Source organism: Pollachius pollachius, assembly GCF_949987615.1.
Source record: "Pollachius pollachius genome assembly, chromosome: 1".
Taxonomy (NCBI): Eukaryota; Metazoa; Chordata; class Actinopteri; order Gadiformes; family Gadidae; genus Pollachius; species Pollachius pollachius.
The window spans coordinates 13,838,987-13,847,573 of record NC_136934.1 but is presented as its reverse complement, the minus strand read 5'-3'; the positions used below and the strand labels follow the sequence as shown (position 1 = coordinate 13,847,573).

General features: G+C 43.9%; 1 protein-coding gene across 1 annotated transcript in view; it reads right to left on the bottom strand.

Moving 5' to 3' along the window:
* Positions 1-8,587, bottom strand: part of rasgrf2b (Ras protein-specific guanine nucleotide-releasing factor 2b) — a gene marked incomplete at both ends in the record, with an annotated part of 46,520 nt that overhangs the window by 31,995 nt on the left and 5,938 nt on the right. The gene's annotated exons all lie outside the window — the stretch shown is intronic.

Sequence of the window (8,587 nt, the reverse complement as noted above, 5' to 3'; positions counted from 1 at the left end):
AGAGAGAAAGAAAGAGAGTCAGTGGGTGGGTGGGTGTGTATGAGAGGTGTGTGTGTGGGGGTAGAGAGAGAGATGGTGTAGAAATAGAAGGGTTGGCAGCTCTCTGCAGATAAAAGAATGATTTTCTCAGAGAGATAGGGCATTCAGCGTTATCTTTCTTCCTCGTCCTTTACAAGCCTGTTATTATAACTTTCAATTAACCCCCCCCCACCCTGCCCACCTACACACACACACACACACCCCCACACACACACACACACACACAAAGACACACACAGACACACGCAAGCCATTGTACAGGAGAGTGGCCACACACACAAACACACACACACAAAACACACCTTCACAAAGGGGGGATGCATGGATATGCATACATGCACACAGTTGCCGCACAAACACACACATCACACAACACACCGGGCAGCATTTGAAGCGAGCGAGGCTTTTATTCCACCGGTCATGTCCTGGGGCACTGGGTGAGCCAAAGAGCCGCTATTCTTAGTCAGGGAAAACAGAGAAGACTGCAGGCTGGCATGGACTTTCTCCCCTCCACTCTTTTCATCCACCCACGTCTTCCCTCCGCACTCGGCCCCTTCTTTCTCTCTCTCCCTCTCACTCTCTCTCTGCCTCTCTCACACTCTCTCTCCCTCTCTCTCTCTCTCCCTCTCACTCTCTCTCTGCCTCTCTCACACTCTCTCTCCCTCTCTCTCTCTCTCCCTCTCACTCTCTCTCTGCCTCTCTCACACTCTCTCTCCCTCTCTCTCTCTCTGCTCTCTCAGTGCACTTCACCTATCCTCCCACTCTGCTGCCCTTGTCCTCTCTTCTCTCGTTGTCAAACGTTGTCAAACCCAACCAGCATCCCCCCCCCCCCCCCCCCCCCCCACCCATCCCCAACCCTTCTCCATACATTGCATTGCAACTCCTCCTGTGTCCCTTGTAGTAGGGGCTCAGTGAACCAGAGAGAGTCAGGGAGGGAGACATGCACCAAGGGGGACAAGGCTTCGCTTCAGCCTGGGTGAGGGATGGGAGGGGGCGGGCTTGCCCAAACAATCACTGGTGTAGGGTCAATGGTCCCCTACCAGTGATAGCCGGGGCAAGCCCTTCCCATAGCTTTCAATAATGCAATGCAGCTTTGTTTTTTTTTTGCATCTGTCATTTCAATTCATGGATAGGCAGGTTTGAATTGACCCTACTATGTATTGTGCTCTAATAATCTTTGACAGAGGGAGGGAGCGAAGGGAAAGAGTGATAGAGAGAGAGAGAGAGAGAGAGAGAGAGAGAGAGAGAGAGAGAGAGGGGGGGGGCTGTTACATAACATTTCTTAACAGAGTGCATATTTCTAAATCGTGCCACCACCCAACAAGATAACATTTCCATGGCAACCACAATTGCTGGTGCCTGTGCTCTGTTTAAGTTTCCTCATTTCCATCCGTAACTGTTTTAACTGAATCCGTTCATTTATCCATTTTACTGCCATGGCTATGAAAAGGAAAATGGCTAAAAGAGATTAAAGAAGAGCCTTATGAGATGTGAGATGAAGAGAGGGAGCGAAAGGAGAGATTGATGAAAGAAAGAATGAGGGAGTTGATGACTCTAATCCAACAAACTACAAATCTCAATGCTTGAATACATTGTAGTGTTCTATGTTGCAATATATTGCAGAGTTCTAACTTACAATATATTAAAGTGTTCTGTGTTTCAATATATTACAGTGTTCTATGTTACAATATATTAAAGTGTTCTATGTTTCAATACATTAGAGTGCTCTATGTTTCAATAAATACATATGTTCCAATGTTGTAATGTTATAAAAGACAATTTCCACCAGAACCGTCACGGAAGCGTCACGGCAGTGAAGCGGCTGTGTTCTGTACTGCAATCACCACTAGAAGCCAGTAGAGCTCGCCCAGGTAAGACGTTATGTTTTTAAACATAACGGCTCTGCCGTCGACAAACTGTCCCAGGTAAGACACTCTGTCTATAGACTGTAGAAATTGCGATAAAAGAAGGGAAGAGACAACTTCTCACCTCGACAAGCAACGGCAGGTCATTCATTTTGTCATATAAAAACCGTTAAATTCAAACATTGCGCCGACCGACATATCAACACACAAGTCACGTGATCTTAAAGATACAGTGTCCCTATAACACAACGAAAACATGTCAATAACACAGTATGGTGAATTATGTCTACAGAGTCCACCACAAGACTACACTTTGTTGCTCAAATGTAATATGACCCTCCTTCTTGAGCCTCCCGAAATGTCTTGCGATATTGATATCCCCCTTCCCCCCTGTGGACTGTTTTAGTTGTTTCATTTTTCTTATGTTTTGTGTGTATGCTACGTGTGACTGTAGGCTACTGCTGCCAGTCTTGGCCAGGACAATGGAAGAGATGTTTAATCTCAATGATGATTATTATTTTCAACTAACCAATAGTAGTTGCCTTGCATTTTTAAATGTCAATGCACATCTCAGACCTGAATAACAGTAAAAGCTATTTAATAATTGATTTGCATGCATAGTATACTACACTTTCCATTGAACAATTAGCCCTGATACCCTAAATTGACTAATTATATTATGTAATCAAATGCTCACACACTAGCCGCTTTCAGACACACGTTGAAGTCCTGTTGTTCTCCTGATGGGCCGTATGTGTGAACAACATTTGTAACCTGAAAATCACCTGAATAATACTACCCCTGAGGTAGTATTTTCTCCGTAGGAAATGTAAATTAGCTTATATGTGAATGAGGAGTAGAATGTTGGTATTTCTCACACCACTTCAGAGGGCGTGTTGATGACGCTTCTGCATGTCATTGAGTTGCCCCCTAAATGATGATCAGCCTGTTGCATTTTGTTCGCTGAATGGTTAAAAAATATTAAACTGTTGGCACTGCTTTTAAGAGTCATCTGTGGTGAACAAATGTTATACGTTGTAACATTATAGGCAAAATGTTTTTATACTATGCGCTCAGAAATGTGTTACATTATCGATTGGGGTTTCCACATTATTGCTATGGGTTTAATTACAACTAGAGGTTGAAAACTCTAGTCAATATTATAACCCATTACATACGGTATAATTTCCAGAGGTCATGGCAACGTCGCGGTCAGCTCGCGACACTGGACTTGCGATTAGAGAATAGACGAGGCATCGACGCAGACTTTCATTTCTTCTTTGCCATTGATTAGCTATTGATACCATAGATAGACTGTATAATATTAATATAATATATAATATATTACCCTGTTAGTGAATTGCATAGGGGTCGATGTAAGCTCATGAATATTCATGAGCAAATGCTGGTGGAAATTGGCCTTTAGCCTAAATACATTGCAGTGTTCTATTTAGAATGCATTACAGCGTTATATGTTTCAATTCTTTTGCAGGGTTCTACGTTTCAATACATTGCAGTATTCTACATTTCAAAACAATGCAGTGTTCTATGTTTCAATACATTGTAGGGTTCTATGCTTCAATACATGTTTATGTTCAAATATTGCAATGTTCTCAGGCTAAATACAATGCATGTTCTACTTTTCAATACGTTGACGTCTTCTGAGTTACCACATTGCAGTGTTTTAAGCCTAAATACGCTTTTGCATTGTGCCTTGAATAGGTGCTTGGTGGAGGACTATTCTGATCTATGTGGGATTTAAAATGTGGGTCTTTCCAGCTGTTACTAGTCTATAGTATTATCAGGACAAATTACTGACTCCTCAGATCAGCTCAGATGTAGCCTCAATCACCCCAGGGTCTTACGTACACCGCAAGGAATTTAATTTAAAGAAAATCGAGACAAGGAAGATAGAGAGAGGCATGATAGAGAGAAGAGGGAGGATGTAGCAAGATTGAGTGAGATGAAGAGAGGGAGCGAAAGGAGAGATTGATGAAAGAAAGAATGAGGGAGTTTATTTTTTATCCTCATCCTATTGTAAATCTTCACATTCCCTGTCCCTGATACAAACTGCCAATTTACCTCACCCCTAAGACATCGAAAAAACGATGAATTCTAATATTTATATTGACAAAGAGACAATCTAACATGGATAGGACATTTTCTTATCCTGAAGCAACACACACACACACACACACACACACACACACACACACACACACACACACACACACACACACACACACACACAGAATGTCTCTGCATTTTCAAATAAACATGGCTATGCATTTCACAGAAATATGATTAACAGATATTTCCACACATGCAAATCAAAATGGTGTCTGTGGGAATAGCATAATTCCATGGGTGGAATATGGCTGGGGTTCCACATATGCACGCAAATGGCATGCATTGTGCAAATAAAGGTGAGGTGAGTGCATCACTCCTAAGGACCACACAGGATCAAGGACCGGGCAGATGGAGAGCCCACTAGTAACACGGCTCTCTATTTTAAATCGACCGGACTGAAGCACAAATCAGATTGAGGGGATTCAACATCCTTGAGCATTTACAGGTCTACAAATCATCTCCCTCTCCGCTCCACTCTCCGTTCTGTTCTGTTCGTTTTGTCCGTGCTTTGATTCTGTCGTGGTGTGTCGGGCTGTGCAACCTGCGTCACATCACCAAGGTTATCAGTTTGGCTGCTGACGCAGAATTGGACAAACAAATATGCCCTCATTCCCCTCAGTTGCTGTAATAGGGAGAGGGGGTTGAGATGTTGGACTGGTTCTGGGTTTAGAACTCCCAGTGTCCGCAGTCTAACCTGTATAACCTGCAGGTATATATCTGTATGTATCCCTGAGCAAGATGTCCTGGTTTTCCTTGAATTAACCGTCTCTTTGGATAAATGCATCTGATGCAAACCAATATGTTTGGTATCTGTGCTATTCTTCATCCCCACATGGGTTTGACACAAGAGCATCTGGAGGAGGTGGTCATTTGTCTCCAGCATGTCTCATTGTGTTATTTAATGCCATGTTGCCGATGAGGGGAAGGGGAGAAGGTCATTAGCCTGAGAGGATATCATCTAAGCGGCGACCGTGGCTGAGATCTGCTGTGTAATTTGCGTCTCTCTGTTCAATGTTCCTGGTTGCTGAAGGGTGACGATAAGCATTACAGAAACATGGAAATCGCCAGCTGCATGTGAGCATGCATGGATGCGTGTGTGTGTGTATCTGTGTCTATGTGTGTGTATGTGTGCTTGCGCATGAGCCCACGTGGATGTGTGCGTGCATACATATGCATGCATCATATGCGTGCGTACGTATGTGTGCGTACGTATGTGTGCGTCCGTATGTGTGTGTCAGTATGGGTGCGTACATATGTATGAGTATTTATGCTAAACGTCAAGGGAGACCAGATCAGATAAGACAGAAAAAATAGCACCCTCACAAAATTGACACGTGGCTATATGGCAACAGAGAAACTCTGTTGCCATATAAAAATTCCACTTGTTGTTTGTTATTCTCCAACCCTGTGCCCACAGCCAGCCGGAAGAAGGGAAGATCTTCGTATGAATCTGTGTCTAATAGCTTGGTAAATGAGCGATGCTTCAGGGTGACATTTTGAAGGGAGTCTTGCACATTGGGAAACAATTAGGAATCATTAGGAATCATTAAATGTGTGCACCGCTAATGCAAGTTCCACGGTTGAACCAAAACCCCTTAATGAACTGACTTGCTCTTACAAGCTGTCATCGGCCCACAGTGTCGTACGTACAACACCCAGAGAGACTAAGCTGAGTATTCATACATTGATAAGCCATAAGACGATAGACAATGAAAATAATAATGATGACCATATTCTAGTGAGGAGAATCCTGCAAAAACGACAAAGATGGTAAAAAAGAGTGCTTTTGTGTTTCAGAATGTAAATGTAAATCTGAGTGAGGGGCATTGCTTTGGCAGACGGTGGTCTGGTGTGTGAAAGCATTGCTCGTTTGTCGTGCGGCAGAGAGACGTCGAGGACGTATGTGACTGCAGAGACGCTCTCTGTCACATGCTCACCCCTGATTTTGGCTAATGATGCGCCATCTAATGTGGCAATTACTGAGTCAACATCTCACACCCTGCTGCCTTTTACAGTGCTCCCGACGCTGCCTTTTCCTCCGCACAACACACTCGTTCACGCACATTCACACCCCGACTCACACTAGAATGCACACACACACACACACACACACACACACACACACACATGTTGAAGAACATTCACACAACACTAGCGCATGCAGACACTCACTAACATACACACTAGCCTGCTACAATTCATCCACACACGTTATAACACACACACACACACACACACACAAAATGTACAAAAAGGAACTTGTTGTATTCGTACATCTTGCTTTGATCAGGGATTACCTGCGTGTTTATAAGGAGATTAATCCTTTGCTCCTCACCTCCTCCACTGTTTACCTACAGTGCTTAAAAGATTCAGGTCTTGTTTATCGTGTCTCACACACAAGAAAGGAAGGTTTCACTAAACATTACAGTGTCATGTTGAAGTGAAATTCCCCAACTACTCTGTAATAAGCCATGGTCGAACAGCATCTAATTAGGTAACGGTTTGGAACAGCATGTGACTGGCAGCATGCACTGGTACTCAAAGAGCTCACCACGACATATGCACATATGTGCATGCTGTTACAGGTTGGTAAATCACACAGTTCTTTCTCTTGTAATTACACTGTAACAAGGATATTGTAATGGCGCATGCATGTGGGTAGCATGCATGAGTTTACCACAGAGGGCATTTGTGTTTAATTGTGTAGTCATGTCACTTGCATCCACATCCTTTACATCCTCCACAGGCCCCTGCAGGGATCACTGCCTCCCTAATGCAATATAGAGGCAGAGATATAAAGCCAGAAACCCCGGACCAGAAGCCATGGAACTAGTGTTGTGGCACTGGTGGTGACGAAGGAATACAACGCCGCAGAATCAATCACATGAATGATGCTCTTGAGAACCGTGAAACATGCTGCCCACTTATCCCCTTTGTTTTTATCATGCAATATAATACCGGAACAACTAATTCAAAACCACATTTAAATCAGTACTCGATGTGAAACGTGTCCCTGTATGTCTGTGTGTGTGTATGTGTGTGTGTGTGTGTGTCTTTGTGTGTGTGTGTGTGTTTCTGTGTGTCTGTGTGTGCGCATGCTTGTGCTTGTGTGTGTGTGCATGAGCATCTGTGTGTGTGTGTGTGTGTGTGTGTGTGTGTGTGTGTATTTGTGTCCAGATGCCGGTGCTCCTTATCGGTACACCTGTAGCTCTTGACAGCAGGTGCATCTATAATGGATGGCAACCGGAGCAACAATAACAACATGACAGCGCAGCAGTGGGGAGTGAAGGAGGCTAGCTGGCCCTGGAGCATCTGTCACCAAGGGCCTTTCTCCAAACACCAGCCAGCAGGCACGACCACGTGGCGTAAATGAACAGTTGAGGTGGAGATGTCTCTGTGTATGCATCTGTTAATGTGTGTGTCTGTGTCTGTGTCTGTGTGTGTGTGTGTGTGTGTGTGTGTGTGTGTGTGTGTGTGTGTGTGTGTGTGTGTGTGTGTGTGTGTGTGTGTGATTGTATGTCTGTGTCCCTGTGTGTAGGTGTGTGTGTGTGTGTCCCTGTTTGTGTTTGTGTCTGTTTCTGTGTCCCTGTGTGTGTGTGTGTGTGTGTGTGTGTGTGTGTGTGTGTGTGTGATTGTATGTATGTGTCCCTGTGTGTAGGTGGGTGTGTGTGTGTGTGTGTGTCCCTGTTTGTGTTTGTGTCTGTTTCTGTGTCCCTGTGTGTGTGTGTGTCCCTGTTTGTGTTTGTGTCTGTTTCTGTGTCCCTGTGTGTGTGTGTGTGTGTGTGTGTGTGTGTGTGTGTGTGTCCCTGTTTGTGTTTGTGTCTGTTTCTGTGTCCCTGTGTGTGTGTGTGTGTGTGTGTGTGTGTTCCTGTGTGTGTGTGTTGTTACTCCTAGTCAATACCTGCTCAGTGACATGCCCTGGAGCAGATCCAGCCATGCCAAATAGAGCTTAGCGAGGAGCATATTTTCATTTTCTAATTTCGATCGATTTACAAAACTGCTCCCAGCAGATCATTGTAATTGATCCACCCATAAGAGCATGACCATTTTATTCAAACCGACTATTCATGTATTGATATAGATTTTTTTCGGGATTCTTTTTTATGCAATTAAAATATGCTTATTTCTTTTACTGCCACATTTTTAATAGCACTGCTTCCCTCAATTGCAATAATAAAAAGTGTCAGAAATATAATTTGTGTTCGACATTAAGAATACACAATGGCCCTTGAAACACGAAATTAAAACAAATGGAAAATAGAATGCTTTAGAGTGAGTGTATGTGCGTGTGCGTGTGCGTGTGTGTGTGTGTGTGCGCCTGTGTGTGTGTTGCTGGGTGTTGGTGTGGGTGTGTGTGTGTGTACGTGTTCTTTGTTGTGTATTGCAGACAATATGAGCAGGATCAACATCTTGAGGCTGCCAATTACCACAAGCAATAGCGGGAAATGCCTCTTTTTAACGAGAGAAGTGTTTGGACTTGGAGGAGTGTCTTAATGAGAGATAATTAGCCTATGGAACGGGTGGGCGCACACGCAACAGGAAGTCCTGCGTAA